This window comes from Cervus elaphus, unplaced genomic scaffold, assembly GCF_910594005.1.
Source record: "Cervus elaphus unplaced genomic scaffold, mCerEla1.1, whole genome shotgun sequence".
NCBI classification, from domain to species: domain Eukaryota; kingdom Metazoa; phylum Chordata; class Mammalia; order Artiodactyla; family Cervidae; genus Cervus; species Cervus elaphus.
Window position 1 is genome coordinate 5,563,071 of NW_025316781.1, and position 23,706 is coordinate 5,586,776.

The 23,706-nt window shown below is 53.0% G+C and overlaps 1 long non-coding RNA gene and 1 other non-coding gene across 2 annotated transcripts; one reads left to right on the forward strand and one right to left on the reverse strand.

Annotated features, from left to right (window-relative positions):
- Window positions 1–205: 205 nt before the first annotated feature.
- On the reverse strand, window positions 206–23,669 carry LOC122691395. Its single transcript, XR_006340405.1, has 6 exons — window positions 23,603–23,669; window positions 23,019–23,104; window positions 21,242–21,311; window positions 1,244–1,395; window positions 858–1,013; window positions 206–323 (listed from the first exon to the last, which is right to left on the reverse strand). It is a non-coding gene; the product is annotated as an uncharacterized LOC122691395 (long non-coding RNA).
- On the forward strand, window positions 6,720–6,792 carry TRNAE-UUC. The gene has a single exon. It is a non-coding gene; the product is annotated as a tRNA-Glu (tRNA).
- Window positions 23,670–23,706: the final 37 nt, after the last annotated feature.

The window sequence follows — 23,706 nt, forward strand, 5'->3', positions numbered from 1 at the left end:
GCTCCTCTGTCCATAGGATTTTCCAGGCAAGAGTACTGGACTGGGGTGCCATTGCCTTCACCATTACTGAATACTAAAGTAGCTTTAAAAATAAATGAAAAAGATGTTCATCAGAAGTGGGGTTAATCAACTTGGGAAATGGGAGAAGGAAGAGAAAAAATATTGACAGTGTTCACTCATACATGCCCTGGAGCAGAGGAGGGGTCTTGGCTGTCTGTGAAGTAGCCCCAAAGGCTGCCCCAGCCCGAGGCTGTCAAACATTTCAGATCGCAGTTCCTCCAGCTCTGATCCTGGCTCTCCACCCTCCTTTAGCAGGTAGCTGGCTTCCCCGGAGAAGTGCATGAAAGGAAGGAATGAGGCAGCCATGAAGCTCAGGACAAGAAGCCTCGATCAGGGCTATGCTGGTCTCCCCTGACTCTTAATTGTAGAGAGAGAGAGGGTGAGTATCACATGTGACTGTGAGGATGGATCCTGGAGCCAGACTTTCTGAATTCACATCTTGGCTCACTGCTTACTAACTTGAGCAAGTTCCCTCAACCTCTCTGTGCCTTAGTTTTGACACCTGTAAAACGTTCCCCACGGGATTGTTGGAAGATCAGATGAGCCAATATGCTAACTGCTTAGGATAGTTGTTGGCATGTAATGAATACTCAGAAATGTTATTTGTATTGTTATCATTCTTGGTGGTTACAGCGAACACACCCCTATCTCAAAATGTAGTGGGAATGCAGGTAGGGTTTCACTGTCACCTGTGATGCTGGCTGATACTTTGTCATAGTGGTGTGCATTAGCCAGCAGTGCTTTCAGCTGCAGAAATTCCAAACACAACAGCTTAGACAAATAAAGCTTGGTTTTACCTCAGATTACAAGAGGCCTGTGAGTTGACAGCTGCTGGCCTAGGTTCAACAGCTCAGCCATGTCAAGCCCTGTCTCCATAAGGACTTTGCCTCTTTTTCATGTGTTCTGCCTCAGTGTTACAACATGACTGCCACAACTCCTGGTGTCATATCCACCTGCAAGGCAGGAAAAAGGGAAATGGAGAGAAAATTAGAAATACCAGCCACCTATGGCTCTTTAATCAAGAAAACAAGTCTGCCCAGAACCCCCCAGCTGACTGCCAATTATATCTCATTTACTAGAACTGTATTATTTGACCACACTTAGTTCAAGACAGGCTGGGAATTTAATTAGCTTTCCAGCCGCAATTAGTGCAGATCATAAGGGAAAGGAAGGTAAGAATGACCTTGCCGAGTCTGCCACTATTTTCTTTATCCCATGAAAGGAATATCCGTGACCATGTTCAGTGAATCAGGAGTGGGTAGTGAAGTTCACCAAACGTTTTCTCAGCAGCAGAACCCTCTTCCGCTCTTGGGTTCCATCTAAATAGAGGCCCACCTGTTGTGAAACAAGAGGCAAATATTGAGCCATGGGGACCACCTGGGAGCCCACATTTTCTTGAGACAGCAAAGCTGAGAACCATGCAGACCAGGATCCGAGGCTTCCAAAGAACTCCTTTCCAACTTTCAAACCCAGACATCCTTCTGCCAGAAATGGCCATCACTACCAGCCTCAGGCCGGTGAGGAAGCCAGAAGCAATCGGGTTGCTGAACCAAGCCCTTGGCAGCAAAGGCATCTCTGCTCATTTCCTCCCGGACTTGTTAACCTGTTTTCCATCTTCCGGGCTCTCAGGAGCACTGGGCAGGCCAGCTGGAGAGTAGGCGACTCCCATGTGTGACTGCCCTAGTTTTCCTTCATGTCCTCTGAGCAGGCCAGGCTGATGCTATCTAGTTCCTGAGACCCTGCAGTGAACTCAGCCCTCAGATACTGCCTCTTGATAACAGTTTCACCTTTTCCATCTCTTTTAACAAATACCAACTCCTGGCCAAAGCCCAAACTCCTGGCTGAAGACCAACTGCTGGCTGACAGCTCCTTGCTCCTTCCCAGAAGCAAACCTGGTCTGAGACGGCCTGGAGGGTGGGGCAGGGAGAAGCAGGCCAGGTGCCCAGGACTCCCTGCCTGCCCCAGGCAGCTCAGTGCCTTCTCTGGGCCCTGGTTCCCCACAGCAAAAGGAGTATATTAGATGCTTCCTGGGGTTGCTGCTCTCTGCATGCCTTCTGCAGGCTCCCCTGGCTCACCCATCATGGCACCTGGACTCTGCCGCTGTGCCAGCCACAGATTCTGTGACCAGCCACGGGCCACCTTCAGCAAAAGGGTCCTTGCCATGGTCCCAGGCCTCAGCGGAAAGGCAGCTCGTTATTTCTGAGTCTGTGGAAAGTGCACTTTGAACACATTTGCATCAATGCAGGACACAATATCTCCCCCAGGAGGCCAGAAAAGAAGGAAAATTCAATTTGTCAAGACATCCAGCCCTCGCATCCTGCTCTTCCTACCTGCTTTCTTGGCCCCTGAGAGGCAGCAAATCCTCTTGGGCCCAGACAAAGAGGAAGGGAAGCAGATGCTGTTTCAGACGGCATTTTTCCTCAGTTCAGTGGTAGGTTTATACTTTCACAGATACGATTTTGCACCACCCTCCCACCCATCACACAGAGCAACACTTCGACTTTCCAGGGCACTCTCCCCACCCCCCACCACTGGTGCCACCTGAGTCCCTCTCCCAGAAGGACACAAGGTCCCTCCCTGCCCACCTCCTGCTCCTGCTCTACAGCCTGTGAGGTGGTGTTCCCAGGCACGCCATTTGTCTGATGGAGAAACAGGCTTGGGAAGTCCAGCCCCACAGCGGGTGTCTGACCGGGGCTGGTCTTGCAGCCTGGCACACTCGGCATCCCCTGGCTGCACCCTCAGCTCAGACCCATGCCCCCTGAGTCTCTGTCCTTCCCCTCACTGGCACCTTGGAGCTCACTCAAAACGTCTTGGGTTGGTCTCTCCTCCCCTCTGTGAAGCTTATCAGCCCTTTTCTTTTTTTTCCCCAGCTTCTCACAAACCACATGAGACAAGGCTATAGATACAACATGAGATTAAAGGCTGAACCTCATCCAGGTCAGGAAATTCCGAAGGCAGTTGCCCAGTTTATCTCCAGCCCTGCTGATACCCCCAGGGTAACTAGTCTGCTAGTGAGGTGGGGGGCCGGGGGCAGGCATGAACTGCAGGGGCACCCGGGTCCTTGGAATTTCCCGAGGACCAGATGCCCTGACTCCCCACCAGCTCCCAGGGCTGTTGCCCTCTCCCTGTCTTGGGCCTGGTTCCCACTCCCTCCCTTGATGTTGTGTCCTGAGTGTGTCCCTCTGCAGACACACTGTGTCTGTTCCCACCAGATCCAAATATGCTTACTTCCTCGTCCTTCAGACAGGCCTCTGTTGGACTCACTCTACACTGACCGTCCCAGTTGCTAAGTCAGTGCTCAGCCTCAACTCTCGGTAACCCAGCACTTTGGTCCCATGCTGTCCTTGGCTGGACTACAAACTCCCTGCCTCACTCCCACCCCTTGGTCCTCTCCTCACCTACCCCCACGCTCACTCCTGTCCTTTGGCCTTAAATACTGTACACACTGCCTGACCCAACTGCCTGCTCAGCCCTCCGCCTCAAGGTCGGACAGGCATCTTGGGCCTGTGAACCCCAACCGCCAGGTTTCCCCAAACCTGCCCCCTACACCCCACCCCTTAGATGTAGGAACTCTTCCCTCACACCCTACGTCTATTATTATGGTCACCTTTCATGTAAACTGGGGACCTGACACCTCTGGCCATCTCCCTGCTACCCTCCACCTTCCCTTAAACCTATCACCCACCTGGACCCTGTTGAAATGTGCATTTGCTCAAAGTCTTAAAATCCCCCTTTGCCCAAGTTCAGGGTCAAAAAAAAAATGCTAGCGTGACATCCTTCCATCCATCTTTTTCCTGCCCCTGCCTCTTGCCCCTCTCACTCTATTCCAGCCACCCTTGTAACTGCCATCCAAAATCCAACTCTGCCCCTGGAATCCCAAGGCTCAGTCTCCCCCTTCTTCAAGTCTTCTCAAATAATTCCTTCCCTCCTATCCTATTTTAAACTGCATCACCTCCCTGGCACTCTCTATTCCCCTTTGTGTGAGTTAGCTATTGCTGAGTAACAAGTTAGCCCAAAACGTAGAAGCTTAAAGACAGTATTTGCATGTTTATCTTACAGTTTCTATGGGTCAGGAATATGGGTGTGGTCTTGTTATTCCTCTGGGTCTCTCATAACTTCAGGCAAGCTAGGTTGGGGTCCTTTCAGGGCTGGGTCTGCATAAGGCTGTCTTATGAGGCTGTGGGCAGTAATTGTCTCTTCCCAGGCTGCCCTCAGTCCCTGGCACATGGGCCCTCCTGTGCTGCTCAAAACATCAATGTGAGCAAGGGGAAAGGGAGGGCGTGCCAGTGAGACAGACTCACAGACGTTTGTTTGTTTTTTAATTAAGTAATTTGGCTGTGCCAAATCTTTAGTTGCAGCATGTGGGATCTAGTTCCAAAATCAGGGATTGAACCTGAGCCCCTTGCATTGGGAGTGCAGAGTCTTGGCCACTGGACTGCCAGGGAAGTCCCCTCACAGGCATTTGTAACCTAGTCTTGGTAGTGCCAGCCCATCACTCTGCCTTTCCTAGTCATTAAAAGAAAGTCCCAGGTCCAGTTCAAACTTGGAGGGAGGGAGCTGCACAAGAGTGTGAGAACTCAGAGGTGTGAAGACCTGAAGCCCTGTCTGAAACTGGCAGTCATACGGTTTCTGTTGGTTTGGCTTTCTCATATCCTTCCTTCCCATCTGACGTACTCTCCTGTTCATTATCTGTCTCCTTGAATGCCCTGCAAGCTCTTTGAAGGCCAAGCTTTTCTGGGTTGTTGAAGGCTGTGTCCACACTGTTGCAGCACATAGCCAGCATTGAATAGATCCTTATTGGGTTGGTGCTTCAGGAAGTTCCTGACAATACAGAATAATAACAGCCCTCCACTCTCAGTGACTGTCCTTAAATTTTCCCAAAGTCAGCCAGTGACAGGCACTGAAGGCTGATTTCTGTAAGGGTGAAAGAGGCTAGGGTGTGGGACCCCAGGGCTGGAGTGTGTTGACTACCATGGCCATGGCCAAGGAATGACAGTCCCTATGCCCTCCCTGAGACTCAGTCTCACCCTTGTGAAATGACACTCAGTCGCAGAGCCTGATCTCAGTTTCAAGAGCTCTTTAAAGGAGTGAGGCTAATTCATTCTTTGACATATGGATTTTCAAATATTTTAAAAATTCAAAAATCATAATTTGGTAAAAAATATTTTTGGGTGACAATTTAGGATTATCTACCAAAGCTTTAAATGCACACACTCCTTGATCCAGCAAGTGCAGAGCCTGTAATTGTTGATTTTTCACTATATTCACACATAAATGCAAAGATGGGTGTACAAAGATGTGCAATGAAACTTTGTTTATTGTAGCAAAAGAATAAGAATGATAAATGTCCTCAAGTGAGGGGCCAGATAATTAAACCTGAGCATGTCCACCTGTGGAATAGCACACAGCTATTGGGAAGGCCCAGGAACCCACATGTCCTGATGTGGATGCAACATCATCTCATTTACTGAGTTAATCAACAGCTATTTGAGCATCTACTATGTTCCAAGTATTATTCTAGGCACTAGGGACACAAAAGAGCAAACTCCCTGTTCTTGGAAGCTTACATTCATGTAAACCCATACATGCACGTGCAAAGCACACCAACAAATATAACCATGCAAACATAACAGGATTCTAAAGAAAGCCCAGTGGAGCAGGGAGAGCATGGGAGACTGCTTCTTAGAGCATGGCCACTGAGGAACATCTGAGCCAACATCTGGGCAAAGTGAAGGAGAGGTCAAGGGCAAGCATCTCCCAGATAGAAGGGACAGCCAGTGCAGAGTCCCCAGTACCAACAGGCTTGCTATATTTAAAGAAGAGCAGTCGTGGGGTGGGCGGGGCACTTCCCAAGTGGCTCAGTGGTAAAGACTCCGTCTGCCAATGCAGGAAACAAGGGATACAAGGGCTCTATCCCTAAGAGGCGACGAGCCCCTGGAGGAGGAAATGGCAACCAACTCAAGAATTCTGGCCTGAAGAATCCCCATGAACAAAGGAGCCTGGTGGGCTGCAGTCCATGGGGTCGCAAAGAGTTGGACACGACTGAGCAATTGAGCACACACCTACAACAGGCTGGAGAAGCCCAAGTGGAGTGAGAAGGAGGAGAAGAGGGAGGGGAGGAGGAGGCAGGGGGAGGCTGAGGTCAGGGAGGTGGGGTGAGCAGAGGTTGGTGGGTGAGCATCAGATGGGTGACAGCCACCCATCTGAGCTGGCTGTGGACTACTTACCCTTCAGGATGCAGGCTCAGGGGCAGGTGATCTGGTGCAGCTGCTGAGATTCCACCCTGGTGGGGTTGGGACCTCAGCTGCCTGCTCCATGCAACGGGCTGAGTTTTTCCCCAGCACCCCTCTGGGACTGTGGGAAGGGGATGAAACAATGGTGGGAGCCTGAGAAGGAGGCCACTGTGACAGCCTGGAGAGGACAGCAGCTTGGACCAACGCAGACGGATGAGATTCTGAGTATGTTCTGGAGACCCAGCAGAACATGCCGTTGGGTCAGATTCAAGGTATGAAAGAGAGAAGGGAATCACTTGTAACTCTTTGGTCTTTGTCCTGAGAAACTGAGTGAATATGAACCCTTTTACTAAGATGGGAATAAGTGAAGGACAAGCAAGATTTGGGGATGGGAAAAGTGGAAATTAAGAGTTTGTTTTTGGGAATTCCCTGGTAGTCTAGTGGTTAAGACACCATACTTTCAATGCTGAGGTCACTGGTTCAATCCCAGTTTGGGGAACTAAGATCCTGCAAACCACATGACACAGCCACAAAAAAAAAAAAAAAAAGTTTACTTTTGATGCATTAAACCTGAGATGCCCTCTGGGGGCCATGCAGAGAGTCCATGGAGGGCAGGCAGCTTAGTGAGTGGACTTTAGTGGGGAGGAGAGGCTGGGAATAGATGGGGGATGGAGGAGAGTGTTGGGGGTGGGGTGGACTGGGTTTCAAGCTGGGTCTGGATGCGGTCACTGAGGAGTCAGTGTGGGCTAAACTGACGGCCCAGGTTGGGGATCTTTTGTGAACACATCCATGTTTAGTAATGGAGACAAGGAAGGCACACAGATGAAGAAGAGGAGGAGGTGTATCCAGGAAGCCAAGTGAGGAGAGGCCTGGGGATGGGGGCGGAGGAGGGGGTGCGGGTGTGCAGGCAGGTGGAGGAGCAGTCCAGTGCTGCCAGGAGCTGAGTGTACGTGGACAGCAGAGGGTCACTTCTGGCCCATTGGGTGGAGGTCCTTCAGCTTTCAGGCTTAGACAAAGCCAGAGTCAGGGCAGGGCGGGGCCCACAGGGGTTGCAGGGGGCTGCAGGGACCACAGGGGCCAGAAAAGGAGGTGGTTACAAAGATAACACCTGTCAAGAGAGCCGAGGGAATTCCCTGGCAGTCCAGTGGTTCAAACTCCATGCTTCTACTGCAGGAGATACAGGTTCGATCTCTGGTTGGAGAACAAAGATCCTGCGAGCAATGAGGCCCCTCCTCCCCCCAGAAAAAGAGCCAAGGAATAAGGGATAGGCACAAGGTCTTGGAGTTTGGGTTTGAAGATGAGGAGCATTCCAGCATGTTCTGACAGGGAGTGATCCAGGAAGCCTGAGAAGTGGGTTCAAGCTGCAGCAAGACGATGCACAAGGCTCAGGAGCTGTGACTGAGTGGGTGGTGTAGACGGACTGGAAAAGGCTGAGTAGGTCCTTCTAAGAGATCTGGAGGCCCAGGGAGGTGGCTGTGAGGGCTGCGGAGGCACAGAAGACAGGGAGCGAGCAACCAGGGTGGCTGAGACCACTGTTGTGGAGAGAGGGTCCTGAACACAGACAGCTTCCCTCACCTCCTCCAGCCAGGCGAGGACTCGGGGGAGGCAGAAAACTGGGCCACCCAAGGTCGAGCTTTGCCGGGTGAATAGGAACATTTGGGGGGCAGTGTTGGGAAGAGGAAGAGAGATGTCCGTGGATTGTCCTTATCACACTCAGTTCCCAGAGCCCTCGCCCATACCCTGCTCTGTTTCACCCCCACCCTAGGGCAGGCACCACTTTGAACCCTTTCTGCACTGATGACAGGGGGTTTGCAGCTGAGGAAGGGCTCAGTAATTGGACAGAATCTCTGGGAGGGGCCATGGGGATTAGTGACAAGGAGAGAAATGCGGGGGTCAGACCAGGAGTGGAAGAGGCTCCAAGGAGCCCAGGACCCTCACTTTCTGAGGACTCAAGTGCTCCCTTTTCTTCCATTGACCTTGGAGATGGCTGCAGTCCCTTCTGAGTCTCAGATCCAATAGTTTGATCCAGAATTTGGAGGGAACTCCAACCAGGGGTAGGAACACACCCACCCCAGCCCTCTGGGGTCCTCATAGCAGCCCTGCCTAGCATCACAGCCACAGCCCACTCTGCCCCGTCTCAGAGACCCTGAGGTCCATGTCTTCCTTGACCTGTTCTGAGAATGAGCAGGAGGCCACAGGACCCTGTGTGTGCCCAGCACTGTGCTAGGCCTCATGGGGAAAGCAAGGGAAGGAGGAGAGGGTGTGCCCCTGGCATCCAGCACTCCTGAAGCTGAGCCCTTTGCTGCCTGTCGCTGCCAGGTGAGTGTCACCTGTGAACAGGTGCACAGGCCTCAGGTGGTGGTGCACACTCACCCATACCAGGCAGTGGAAGACCAGGGCATGGGCCTGGGTGCTGGGTGCAGACAGCTGTCTTTGCAGCCTGGCCAGCTCCTCCCTTGTGTTGGGGTCCAGGGGAGCCCAGCTCAGGGTTGTTTTGTCTCACACAGGTGTCACAAATGTAGAGTGCAAGCTTGAGCCTGCAACCTCCACTCTATGATTTGGCTGGGAGGAGCTGAGCACCCAGGGTCCCCCTCAGGTAGGTGGGAGGAAGCAGCCATGGTACAGGCCACCGGTCCCCCCCATGTGCCCTCGATCCAAGCATCTGCCCTGGCAGCATCATCTCATGCCGGCTGTTTTTCCTAATGGAATCACAGCTTGCCAGACAAAGCAACAACATTCATAAAATGCCCCAGGCATAACAAATCTTCCCTTTGAATGGGTCATTTGCTGAAGGAGATGCCACTGATGACTCATTCCATAGATCAGAGAGTCCTGGCATTACAGACAGCTGAAGCTGAGGAGTCTTGAGAGAGGATTATTGCTGGTCTTTGTGCCGATGGGCCTACGGAGCCAAAGGGGACACAGGTGTGGCCTGTTCAGTGTTAGCTCAGACTCACTTCAGGAGCAGTAGGGAGGCATTTTTGGACTCTGTCCCTAACTCCTGATGGTGGACCACATTGGGAACCTGCCCCCTTGACCCAGACTCCCCAGTGTGACCTCTGGACCAGGATGTCGCAGGCTGCAAATGACCACAGCAATATTTCTGTCCTGCCGGCTCTTCCAGAATCCTGCCACCACCACCCCCATCCAGAGATGGATTCTGTTTCCCCTCTCCTAGAAATTGGGCTGGACTTTGTGACTGCTATGATAAATAGAATGTGACGGAGGGATGCAGGGGGACTTTGGAGACAAGGATACAGAAGGTGATACGACTTTGACCGCCGTATTCTAAGGAAGCCCAGCTCCTACAGGGCTGTATGTCTGTGCCCTGGTGGACAGTTCCAGTGAAGGCAGAGGGTCTGGGCTAGCAACCAGCACCACACACAGTCATGTGAGGAAGTCCATGTGATTCTACATGACACAAGTCATGTGATTCCAGTCCTGCTGTGAGCCACCCTAAGCTAAGCGGAGTGCAGCAGAGACAAGATATGCCTGCTGAGGACTGCCCATGTTATAGACTCGTGAGCAAAAGAAATAACGGTGTTGTTTTAAGACAGTTTGGGGATGGCTTGTTATTGAGTAATAGACAGTGAGAATGCTGCCCTTGATGATCTCTTGGACTTCCCTGAATTTCTCTGACCCAGGGATGCAGCACCTGCTCTGTGGATGACCGACTGAGAATATGGGTGGACACAGAGTTCCTTGTCCTGGGGGAGCTCTAGTACATTTGGGTCAGTGAGAGCTACTCCAGAGGGTCTGCCATATGTGGGAGAGGAAGTGTCTCATTCCTGGAAGTGGTTTCTATTTATATTTTTTTAAGATTTTTTGATGTGGACCATTTAAAAAGTCTTTACTGAATTTGTTACAGCATTGAAAGTGGAAGTGTTAATCACTCAGTTGTGTCTGACTCTTTGCGACCCCATGGTGTAGCCTGCCAGGCTCCTCTGTCCATGGAATTCTCCAGGCAAGAATACTGGGGTGGGTTGCCGTTTCCTTCTACAGGGGATCTTCCCAACCCAGGGATCAAACCCAGGTCTCCTGCACTGCAGGCAAGTCCTTTACTGTCTGGAGCCACCAGGAAAGTTCATATTTACAACATTGCTTCTGTTTTATTTACTTATTTTGCTTCAAGGCATGTGGGAATCTTAACTCCCCGACCAGGGAGCAAACCCACACTCCTTACATTGGAAGGTGAATTTGTAACCACTGGACAACCAGGGAAGTCCCTGGGGGTTTCTGTTTAATGGGAAATGTCTTCTTGGTAGCAAAATGTTTGGTATTAGTTTTGATATTTGGTCATTTTCCCAAAGGTTGTGAGGTCTGTGAATCCCTCCTGTGATCTTAGAGCTGTGGCCTGCAGAGAAATTGCTTTTTTTAAGCCTCCACTGAAACCCAGTAGTGACAGAGCTGCTGTGAGAGCAAAAATGCACTAAGCAGTGTGAGTCAACAGGGTGTCAAACAATACACTGAAATTCCCTGGAATAAGTTTCACCAAATGGGGGTCTGTGATTTTGTTTAGAATTCATATTGTGTGATTACGCCTACAGCAGTAATGCCCACAAAGTCCTTTTCACTAGAACAACACTGACCTGTTTTTATGTGAAGGGACAAGCAAGCACTCAGTAGCCCATTGCTTCCATCTCTTTGGCTGGATGGAGGTGCCCTGTATGGGTCACCATGGGGTTCCTGATCAAGGTCACTGCCATCAGTGTGGACAGAAAACATCACTAAGACAGCGGGAAATGTGGGCTATAGTGTCCTCATCCATTTCACACTTCAGTGGCCCACACACATATCCAGCAATTCTCTGCCCTCTATCCCAGCAACCTGGGAACCCACATCCCAGGAGGGCCTCAGCTCCTGGAATGCACTGAGCAGACTTCCCCATCAGCATCCTCTCCTGAGTCTCTGACCGTTGATAAATACACCCCAGTTTGTGAATTCATAATGAAAACTAAAAGCATACAAATAATTGGAACTGGAGAAGGAAATGGCAACCCACTCCGGTATGATTGCCTGGAAAATCCCATGGACAGAACAGCCTGCAAGCTACTGTCCATGGGGTCACAAAGGGTCAGACACGACTAGTGACTAAACAACAGCAAAATCTGAAACACCAAAAGCACCCCCCCAAAAAAAGTAAAATTAATAGTGCTCTATGTTCATTACCAGGACCTTCTTTCCAGTCTGCATCAGTTTCCGGTGACTGCATGGCTTGTTATTATCTCACGGTTCTGGAGTCGGAAGTCTGAAATCATGGCTGGTTCCTTTGAGGGCTGTGATGGGAGGATCTTTCGACGGGCTCTCTCCTCAGCTTATGTCTCTTCACCTCACCTTCCCTCTGGGCCTGACTCTGTCCAAATTCCTTCTTTTTATAAGGACACCAGTGATATTGGATTGGGGCCCACCCCAGTGACCTCATTTTAACCTGATTACATCTGTAAAGACCCTGTTTCTGAATCAGATCACATTCTAAGCTAACAGAGTCAGGACTCTAATATATGGATCTGGGGGGACACCATTCAACTCCTGATACAATGAAAATCGTATTTGAGTTTATGTTTCTCCCTTTAGTAGGACTGAGGATGACTGCACAGTAGCCTAGACCAGCATCAGGGTGATTTGGCAGGCAGAGGGCAGAGGGCACTGCCCTCAGGCCAGGAGGCCAGCTTTACCCTGTGGCCTTGGCCAGTCTCAGTGGAACCTCAGTCTTTCTGTGATAAGGCTTAGACCGAGTGGTCCCTTTGGGCCTTTCTGTCCCTGAGATTGCTCAGGGTCACTTGTCCCTGGCTTTAGTTCACATGAGGCATGGAGGCCTGTGCTGGGCCCACTCAGTGTGGGTGTGAACAGAAGTGTGGCGGACACCGGGGCACTCAGCCAGGCTGCTCAGGGTGGATGTGCTAAGGAGACACCAGTAGGCCTCCCGGGGAAGGGCCAGGTTCTTGTGGGATCAAGAACAAGGAACCCTAGTTTCTCTTTCCCGCAGACTTTCCTCACTGCCAGCCCTACAGGAATTTCCCTTGAGGGCTGGATGGTCAGAGAAGAAGATGACACTCCTGAAGGGCAATGACTAGGCTTAATGCTAGAGCAGAGGGCTGGGCAGTGCATGATGAGAGGCTGGTGCCCCTTCCCCCAACAGCTGCTGCAACTCCAGAGTAGAGAGTGTGGCTGAGGGACCATGGGAGGCTTGGCAGGGAGGGGCTGAGGAGTAAGTAAACACTTTGTCTTCCTTGCTTTCGCCTCTTCCGGGGCCTCAACATCAAGGGCCAGATGACAGGATATTCCTCTGCCCCCTGCTCCACCCCCCAGGGGCAGCCTGGCTGGCCCTGACACCGGCTGGTCCAACCCACTGCCCAGCCCCCGCCAAGTGTGGCTGGTGCACACTGGGGCAAAACTGAGCAGGCATAGCCCTCACCATGGAGGAGTGGGGATGATGCACATCTCACCTAGCACAGCAGGGAAGCCAGCCCTGTAGCTGCAGTGAGGCCCATCTGTTTCCGGGCACGAGCCCCAGCCTGGAGCTCCCTCAGGGAAGCACCCCAGGAATGCCCAACAAGGGCTTAAATCCAACAGCAGATCCTAAGTCTGGGACAGTGGGAATAAATAGTTGCTTAGGCAAGTTTCACCCTAAACCAAGACTTGGGGACAGTAATTCTTGCAGAGCAAAGATGGCTGTGTGATTGCTTACTGTCAGGAGGTTTGCCCAGGCTTCCAGGGTTGGGGTGCGGGTCCCACTGCTCTGGTCTTGGCAGCACCTGGCTCAGCCTGCCCTGCCCTCCTCTCCCTAGGCCGCCTCCTGTAGGCCTGGAGGAGCTGGGCATAGGGGTGAGGACCAGTGGGACCATGGCCCAGGCTTCCAGAAACACATGGGCCACGGGTCTGGAGCTCACCAGTGAGGCAGAGGAAGGGGAAGAAAGGACAGACAGCTCAAGTGGGTTGTTGCTCCTAGCAGCCTGCAGGGCTGCCCTGTGCCCCCTCAGTTCCCCTCCCCAGCCCTGCAGGCAAGCATGGCCGGGTGGCCCCATTTCTCACCCCTATCGATTATGCTGGCAGAGCCCTGCAGCACAGGATGTAAATCATCATCCTTGGGGTATTTAACCCAGGGAGGGTTAGCTGGAGGTGGCATCCCTTATAAATCCTGCATCTGATATTTTTATATTAATTCCTAGAGTAGCCAGATTACTTTTTATTCCACTGACTATTTATTCCACTGACTTCTTCATTGACTAGGAGACATTTCTGAACAGTGCGTATCTTGTGGAGCATCAGTCATTTAGTGGGGTGCTTCCTCTGGTTGCAAGTTTTTTCATTAATGTAAAAGGAATGAAAATTCCTTTGCTTCAAAGACTCGGTCTTTGGAAATAACAATGCACAGGCCAGCCAGAGTCACTGCTGCCAGCACCACCACTGCCATGTATATGCGCTGTCTGGAGGGGCCTGTGAGCCTCTGACTAAGGGGCAGAGTCCCCTGGCATCCTCTCTTTCCTCTTTTTCCCCAGTCCCCCTTGGCCATGCACAGGACCTGAATTAGCCTCTGTCAAGGGACCATGGCTTGGCAGAGACCAGGTCCCCGAGAGCCAAACACGTGGTCATCAGGATGATGGCAATAACCGTCTTGCTCTGAGGACCCAGTTGAAGACATGGGTGTTAGGGGAAGAAAGCTGTCTGCAAATACAGGTGTGTCCCTGCAGAGGAATGGAGCAGGCATGTTCTGGGTGATGGTGACAGCCCACTTGCTTTGCAGATGAGAGAATCATGTTTGCTGGAGACTCTCTGAAGCTCCACCCCATGCAAGAGTTGGATGGCAGTAGAATCCAGCCAAAACAAAGAGATGACCACCCTTTACCTGCACAGTGAGTGTGCTGGATCACCCAGTGGACTCAGTCGGGTCTGAGTCTCCCATGAGGGACCCAGCTGAAAAAAACGGGTGTTAGGAGGAGACAGCTGTCTGCAAACACAGGTGGGTCCCTGAAGAGGAGCAGAGAAGGTGAGTTCTGGGTGGGCTCCCAGCAAAGCCAGGGCCATGGGCATCAGCCAGGGGCAGATGGAGGCTGCAGAAAGGGAGGAGACACAGAGGAGGGGAGGCTCACTGGGAACAGGGCGTGCGAGCAGCAGAGTGAAGCAGGCACCTTCCATTTTGAGATCCTCACCTGTGTCTCTCCCATTGCACCATGCTCTGGGCAGCTGATCCCCACCCAGTGGGCCGGGTACCAGCGGCATCAGCAGCCCCAGGGATCTAGTCCCGAGGACAATGTGTCACCCTACCCCCACACCCAGAGTTAGAACCTGGGGGGCAGGCTCACAGTGTGTTTGACCAGCCTTGCACTAGAATTTGGAAACCAACAGTGAAGTGAGGGCAAGAAGCCCAGAGAAGGAACAGCTGGGTTTGCACCTCAGCAATCTGCCTGGAAAATGGGGCACTGCTCCCACCCAGGCGGGTGTTGTGACCCTGAATGAGTTAGAAGCTCCAGTCCAGGGCTGCCCCCATGTAGGTTCTCCACAGCCATGAGCCATTCCCACTGTGCTCACTCAAGGCCGGCCTCCTCTTCTAGGAGAGATGATTCAGGCCTCAGAGCTTTGCCTCCCAGGGAAACCTCACTCAGCTTTTCTTCCAGGGGTCAGACATGCATAATTCAACCTTTAGGATTTTGAGATTGCTGATAAATTACAGATACAAATGGGTAACCAGGCAAAGCCCCTCTGCAGCCTGGGTATCCACCTGGGAAATAAAACAGAGGTCACTCCCTCCTGCCCCCCACCATAGGCAAGGTCGCAGGAGCCCCCAAAGACGAAGGCTGCTTGCATTTGTGGGCAGCTGCTTCCAAGACAACCGTGAAGAAAACAAAAAAAGGTTGTGAATGGTGTTAGAGAATCAGCTGTATCCAAGCGTCTGGATCCTGTAAGGAAACAATTATGAGGCAGGAGCGAAGCTTTAGAAGATCATAGGTGCTTCATCCAAACTCTTCTCTTCCATCCCTGAGGTGGACTCCTGATGAGGGTCTGGGCAAGTCCCAGGAGCGAAGGAGGTAAGCTCGGGGCCCCGGGGCGGGGGTAGGGAGGAGAGCAGGCACCCAGGTGCCTGCTCAGTCCCGGCCTCTCTGCATCAGTCTCCCTGTTCATTCATTGCCTGACACAGCCATGGATGAAATGACTAGGACAGGGAGTGATCTGGCCATTTAGATAAATACATCTTGTAGACCAGCCATCAGGTTCCTGTGGGTAGGAGGGGGTGGGGGTTGGGGAGGGGAAGGAGAGTTGCTGTGAGTGAGGAGGATGCTTCTAAGCTTCTGAATCAGCTTTCCACGAGACCCCAGGGATCTGGGGCAAAGAGAGGGTCTGAGACAGGCCTCTGAGGGCCATTGCTAGGGGGTGGGAGATGGAGGGGCGGAGTGGGAGGGCAGAATTATCCACAGACGTGGAAAAGCCGAGGTTCAGTTTCTCAGTTACAGCAGTTTCTCAGTTATAGGAGTGGTTGAAAATGTGGTTCCGGGTGTCCTCAGAAGTCACCTAAGGGAAACGAGGGGCCCTCCCTGAAATCAGTGTGGAGTCTTGGTGTATTGATTGATTAGAACCTTTCTCCTGCCCCCGGGAGATGTCCTGTGTGGAGAACAGCACAGACACAGTGGTCCCTTCTCTCCCATCCCCCACCACCTGAGTGCTCATCTCACAGCTGTACTAGGAGGTGGACTGCTGTGCCCACAAAGTTCACATGGGCTTCCTTTCAGTTCCATCCATGTGGTTTCCGTGAGCCAGGTCCTAGGCCTTCCTGTGTGCCCCCAGCCCACCCACACCCACGTGTGGTGGAAAGACAAGCCCAAGTTCTGCCTGGCTCAGCCAGGGGGCCTCCCTGTGTGGCTGAGTCACAGCACAGACAATCTGTGGTGAGTTCTTCCATGGTAGCCTCATTCAAGGACAGGTTACAATTCGCAGAGGTTGCAACTGCATCCACCCCTCACAATGCAGCCCCTGTCTTGGGGGGCAGGGCAAGGGCTGAGCAGCACACACAGGGTAGTAGAAGCAGCCCCACCAGTGGCTACTTGGTGTCCGGGCTGGAGCTGGGCAGAGAGCAGCCGCAGGGCTCCCTGGAGGTCCTGGGACAGAGCCCGGGATGGGCAGGTAGGGGCCTGTCTCTAAGCCAGAAGGGAGAAGCTTCCAGACATGATTGCATCTGACCTTCTCCTCATGTCTCCTTTCTCTGGCGTAGGGCCTGCAGTGAGCCCAGCTCCTTCGTATTCCTGGGCTTCAGCGTGGGGGAACTTTGTAAAGTTTCCAACCCACAGAAAATTGCCAACCTCTGTAGGCTTGAGGGGGACCCACGATCTCCACACAGAGCCCTTCTCATTCCTGTGGACCTCTGTGGAGAGAGGAATTGGGGGTGGGGAGTGGGAGAGCTGCTCTGAGTGAGGAGGGTGCTTCTATGCTTCTAAATCAGCTTCCTGAGAGACCCTCACCCCCAACCCTGCTGGCCTGGAGCACTGAGGTCTTCAGAACCTTCCAGAACCTTCCTCAGTTGAGCAATCCCAGCCCAGGGCCAATCCCCAGGGAACCTGGAGAAAGAGAAGCTCCCCTTGTTGAGGATCCCTGTATCCTTCTGTTTAAAGGGTCAGAGGGAGGAGAAGGATTCTGAGCTTTTAAGAGAAGGTCTCTCAACAAAACACTTCCTGATGCTCATCTGACACTAAAAACCTATTCAAGTCATAAACTTCTCCTGTGGAACACGTCTCAAGAATGTATTTATCTAAAGGGCATCTGTGTTTGGTCTCAAACTCAAATGCTCCAAATGTCAGGCCCTGAATGATTTATTTGGGGCCTCCTGTTCCCTCCCTGTGAATTGTCTTCCGGCTCCAGCCCTGCTCCTGTCACCCTTTCCACTGATGTTTACAGACTCAACAGGCTTCTGTTCACACCAAGGAGGCAGCCCAGAGGGAGTTGGGGGCAGAGGGGTGTGAGTGTGCACCGGTAAGGACTGATGCTGTCACAGCAGATGGCCCTGCCCTACCTCCTGCCTCCTGAATGCACCTTGTGCCTCTGCCCAGGCTGTCTTCTTAGCTTCCAGGGCCATTCCTCACAGCAGGTCATCCAACTAGCACCCTGAGTCCTCATCATGTCCCCATGGAGAGGGCCGGGAGATAAATCCAGCACAGTTAAACCAGGAAGCAGGACTTCCCTGGCTGTGCAGTGGTTAAGACTCCATGCTCCCGATGTAGGGGATATGGGTTTGATCCCTAGTTGGGGAACTAAGCTCGCACATGCTGCAGGGCATGGCCAAAACAACAACAAAAACAAAAACAAAACAGGAAGCACACTGCGTGTGTGTGTGTGTGTGTGCTCAGTTGCTTCAGTCGGGTACAACTCTTTGCGACCCCATGGACTGTAGCCTGCCAGTCTGCTCTGTCTGTGAGATTCTCCAGGCAAGGTTGCTGGGGTGGGTTGCCATATCCTCCTCCAAAGATCTTCCCAACCCAGGGATCAAACCCACGTCTCCTGCGACTGCTGCAACGCAGGCAGATTCTTTACCACTGAGCCACCAGGGAAACCCAGGAAGCATACTGGGTTCCCTTCAAATTGTTTAGATGGAGCATCTGAGTATTGGCTAGGGAGAGTGGTATCTTGGAGCCCAGACTTCTGAGTGACAATTAAGAGTTGAACAACAGAGGGGGCCAGAGGCAGGCAGGAAGACAGAAGGAACAGCCAGTGGAGGTCAGTGGCCACAGAACACGTAGGGAGTCTGAGACCATTGGAGGCAGGGTGGCTCGGGAGCAGAGGGAGGTAGGCCCTGGAGAGGGGCTAGATGCTGAGCTCCCAGCCCCAGCAAGCAAGCCCTTGGGTCTCAGGCTGCTGCACAGAGTCCCCTGACAGCCCTTCATCACAACATATTAACATGCATGAGCTCATCAGCCCCTTTCCAAAGAGGCCCCTGAGAACAGGGCCCTCCAACGCCCACTCTGCCTACAGGAGGCAGGGGTTTCAGTAGACGTGGTCAGGCTTGGTGCTGGGTCTGCAGGGGAACAGAAGATTCCCCAGGACGAGAGAGAGTGTGCCCAGGGGGAACCCCAGCAAGACTGCTGCTGTTGAGGGTGGGGGTGGGGGCTCTGGCACTTTCAATCCACCAGGAAACAGAGTGGAAGCTGCTGGATCAGACAGCCCACTGGGACTCAGCAGGCTCTGGTTTCTCTGCTCTCCCCACAGCGGGGGAGGTTTGGGCTAGGAGCCTGCCCAGCCCCCCAGGAGCCCCAGGGTAAAGCCGGGAAGGTGTTTCTTAGAGCATCAATGCCCAATAAGTACATAGCCATGTATGACTACTTAATTTTACATTATTGTAAATTCAGTTCCTGAGTCGCACCATCCATATCTCAAGTGCTCCACAGCCACACTTGGCTAGTGGCCCTCACATTGGATGGAACAGAGGAGGAAGTTACCACCATCACAGAACATTCTGTGGACAGCACTGGGGATGAAGGCCAGGCTGGCCAGCTTCTCAGCAAACAGGGGTGCTGAGGGGTGCCCACCTGGGCTGGGTGAGGTGTCTACAGCAGAGCTGGGAGCTACCTCCCAACCATGCACCTAGGTTCAGATAGCCACCTTTAGGGAGGTGTTAGAGAGGAAGCAATGGTGGCACCCTAGATCTACCCGAGACAGCACTCCCCACCTCCCCTGGCCACCTGGGGCTGCTGCCATCACTGAACAAGGTCTTTAGGAGCACTTCCTGGATTGGGGTGGGGAGAACGGGGGTCAGTCAGTGCCCTGCTGCTCGCGGGCTTGTCTGTAAGCACAGGTGGCTGGGGGAGCCACACAGGTTATGCCCTCCCACAGGCAGGTGGCCAGCCCCCCTCCCCCTCCTTTCCAGGGATGGCGGCACCCCCACACACACACTGCCTCAGCACCCGCAGGCCTGAGATGGATGTAGAAGCAGCACACCGTGCCTGGAGCTGCACCCACCCCATCCTGGGCAAGGAGGCCTCAGAAGCCATTACAGGACATTAAGTCAATGGACTTCCTATTTGTCAGCACACCAAGAACACAGCAGACATTTTCCACTCCTAAAGATTGCCTGGGTCAGAGCATTCACTCTGCCAATCCTGCAGGCTGTAACCCTCTCAGAGACCAGAACTGCACCTTCTAGAGGGGTGAGGTGAGGCTGCCAAGGAGGTGCTTCATGGGGAGACAAAGACCCCTTATCCCTGCTGGGGCAACAGAGGAAACCCCAAGGCCCACCCTGTCACTTCCCCCACTCCCTGTGGGCAGCACCATCCCCAGAGCTCTGTCTTCTTTGCCCAAAGTCAACTCCCCGGGACATCCGCCCTGACAGACACCCTGCCCCATGCCCCTCCCCATCTGGGGTCACTTGTGAATGCTCTGTGTGTCTGTACCTTATGTGTTGGTGATTGTCCTTGAGAAGCACCCCAAAGGAAGGGTCTTGGCTTAGCTCACTGTAGTTTGAAAAGGGTGCTGGGAAAATAGTGCCCAGCAAGTATTTATTAAATAGATGAACTTTTCAAGAAGAGTAAATGGTAAATGTGCAGATCAGGTGAAATACAGACTCGGATGTGAATTTTTGAGCAAAAACAAGGCTCAACTTCATGCTTGTTGATCATTTTAGGTTACATGACCAGGGAGGGACATTCAAGGCCCCTCCTTGTAGACCCTGGCTAAGCAACCCTGCCACAAGGCAGACCTCCCTGGCTTTGTGATTCTGCCCACCTGAACATGACAGGTAGCATATGCTACCTGTCACCAGTTTTGTTTTGTTTTTCCACTGTGGGCCACAGAACAAATCGAGAGGCATCATCCATCTTACCTGAAGGTTTTGTCATTTCAGTCTGGAAACTGGAGAATTCATAAATAGGTTTTGTGATGGTAAAGGTAAGCTTAATTTTTCATTCACCTCTAGCTAATAACTGATGGAGAGGTTCGCCTTTGCTTCTAGAAGCAAAAGGGAAAAGAAAAGGCTTCCCAGTGACAGGATAATTTGTCAGAAAGTTATGAATGAGCACAAGCAGGACTGTATAGGAAGTGTGTATTGAATGACATGACATACTGGCTTCTAATTGCTGCTGCCTTTCTGATCAATAATACATGTTTTCAAAAAACCTTCTGTTTGCATTTACACAATGGGCTGTAACTACTGCAAAGGATCCATTAAGACCTATTTTAAAAAGTGCATTCATAAAAACTTGTCTAAATCTGCATTACAAGGCAGATTATGAAACTGCCCTGGGAGATGTTTTTTCTAAAGAGCATTCAGGTCATACCTGTTGGACTGGCCAATTCGAGCTCCCTGTTACTGCTATGGCTTGCTTGTAAGCTAGGTCAGTCCTTCTCTTTGGTGTCCTTGAGGCAAGAGGCAGGCACTGCCAGGCCTGAGGCCCCATTAGGTTCCAGTGGTCTCCAGCCAGTGGTACCCTTGGGCTGGGGACTTGATGTGAGCAAAGCCCCCAAAGCCTGGGTGAGGTATGAGCAGAAATCAACCCACCACTCCCGAATGTGTAATTACATGCTCAGATAAGTGCTGCGGTGGCAAAGAGGACTCTGGGGTTCTAGGGCTCTCTCTCCTTCCACTGAGAAAGCTGTAGGTCCTGTGGGGAGGGCTGGAGACAGGCATTGGCTCCTGCAGGCTGGTATCATTGGCTGCCAGCCCCATGCAGGTGTGACTTGTTACCTGTGCAGGTGGGAAGCCAGAGCTGGGGCAGCAGACAGCCCGTTTTAGGGGTCACCTGTGTTCTGTGCTACCTGAGCTAGGTCCACCGACCACTCTTGCCTCAGCTCAGCTTCCACAGCTGACGGGAACCAGTGATAACAAGGACAGCTCCTGCCCATTGCCTCGGATTCACCTGTCCTCAGGCACCTAAAGGGAGAGAGCTCTGCTTTCCTGAGGCCCAGAGATGTTGCAAACATGCTGAGGTCACACAGACCAGAGAGAGATGGCTTCGATACAACTCAGAGCCTACCTGCAACCTTCACACCAGGTCACTGCCCCCAGCCTAACATCCAGACAGCACCTTGGACTTTAGAGGACCCCTGGAAGAAGAGCCAAAAAAAAAAAAAAAAGCTCATTTTCTAGACAACCAGAAACAGTGCTGATTCTGTCAAAGCTTCATTTGGGTTCAGCCTCACAGCACTGCCAGGTAGTTACTGTATTATTACTCCCATGTTCTAGTACATGATGAAGACCCCAAGGCCCCAGTGATGCAGCTAGCCTGGTTCTTGTGCTGTGGGGAGGAATGGAGAAGAGATTCTTCCAGAGAAGAGGGAGGGAAGCAGGCAAGGGAGGAAAAGGAAGAACAGAGGAAGGAAGGGAAAAGAGCAAGGTGGGGCCAGAAATTCAGAGGAGAAAAACAACTCCATTGGGGTGGCCCATGGAAGGGTGACTGGGGCAAAGAGTTGATGTCAGGCCTCCTGGTGGAGATGGGCCTTGTCTGGGACTCATGGGGGTCTCATAGATATGCAGGACCCAAGGCCAGAAAGCCCAACGCTTCACCTCTGCCCTCTCCTAGATGATTATCTGGTCAGGTCTCTGGGCATACACATGGGGGCGAGTGTACATCCGTGTCCTGCACATGACACAGGTATATGCTCATGCATACATGTGTACATACACAGACGGGGATAAAACTACACATAGGAGGCTCCCTGGACTTTTTTCTAAGAAGAAGGCAATACCCCCACCATAGTCTTAGATGTCCTCTCAAGACCCCCAAGGGTGGTGGTGGGGAAGGAGTGGAAGGGCCTGAGGGGATCAGGCAGGAGCACAGTGTCCAATGGGCCCTTGAGGTGGTCACCCAGAGCACGACTGGACATCCGGCCTGACCAGTGTCAGCCAAGGCTTGGCTGGGGCAGTTCCACAAGGGTGGGGCCAGTTGGAAAGAATGCACCAGGCCACCCCCCTTCATTCTGCATCCTCCTGTCACAGAAGTCTGTGTGTAACAAAGAAGTCTCTCTTGGGATCTCCCTTCCTAACTCAGGTCCCTTCGCTGTGCACAGGCCTGAGCAGCTCAGCCTTGGTGGTTACTATTAGCACCAGAGGTAGCTCGCCCACACCCAGGGGAATCCCCCACAGCCAACTCCAGCCCCAGATGTCCAAGAGCCTGAAGCCCTGGGAGGGTGAGGCAGGCAACATAAGGTCTGGTGGCCGCAGGGTGGCTCTCCTGAGCTGATAGCACTGTGCCCTGGCCTTCTGCCAACAGGCTGGCTTGGACATCTCAGGGGGCAGAGCCCCCAGCCAGCCTGTCTCGGCAGCTCCTCCTCCTCATGGCGAGTGACTTCACTTTGACTTCATATCTGCAGTGATGTGCACAGCTCTTACTCAGCTCTGAGCTCAGCCAGGCAGGAGGGCGCAGCTCTGTGCACAGCAGGAAGAAAAGACCCTGAAATAGGGGCACCTCAGGCCTAGGGACCTGGGATCCTCCCACCCCAAGCTCCCATGTGCATCCCATTCCTCTGTGCCCTGGTGGGGGCCAGACCTCAAAAGGCAGCTGGGAGGTGGGAGGAGAACAGTGGACTTTTCCCACAGGAGCCTAGTACTCACCTCCCCCCTCACCCCAGGACCTCCCATGTTAGGGACCCAGAGTCTTCCCTCTTTAGTATCAGATGTGTTTATAGGCATCATTTCTTGGTGCAAAAATTAAATTCTTTTGGGCTCCAGTTCCTTCTTGTTACTTGCTCTGCTACCCTGTCAGCCCCACATCCTAAGAACTCTAATGTGTGGTGGGGGGGAAAGGGTATTACCCTCCAAGCATTCCGTTAACGCTGGCTCCAGGTCTCTTTGAAAGGTGTGCCCGGTCAGATCCCTGTTTTCATTGGCTGGACCAGTCCTAAAGAGGGGTTCACAAACTAACGCTAGGACACCCCCAGAGGGACTACAGAAGCCACTCACCAGGCGCACCCCTGGAGTGCACAGAAGGCGCCGGCTCAGGGTCCCTCGCGGGGGCTCTTCCCCTCCTCCCACCTTCGGCCGCCAGAGAGGCCGCGCACCCACCGCACCTCCCCCCTCCGCGAAATGGCGGAGGATGCGCCCGTGCCCGGAGCCTGGAGGCGGGGCACCTGCCTGGTCTGCAGGTCCCTTCCGGCTCACTCCCAGCCAGTCCGCCCAGAATCCGCATCCCCGCCTGGTTTCCCTGCCCTCTCTGGGCGGCAGGGAAGGTCGAAGCGCAGAGACAGCGAGAGGGCGCACAGGCTGAGGAAGAGTGACTGTGCGTGCGGAGGTGCACGGCTTGGGGCTGCGGCTGCCAGGCCGGTACCCGGACCCCGCACCTCGCCCCTACTCGTGCCCCGCCCGGCCTGCACCCCGCGTCCGGCTCTGGTCTACTAACCCTCGCCCTGGGGTAAGCGCACCAGGGATCGCCTGGGGAGGTACCCGGCGCCCCGCCTTTACTTCCGCACCCTGGCCCCGCCCCCCCGCCACTCCGCGCCCCCC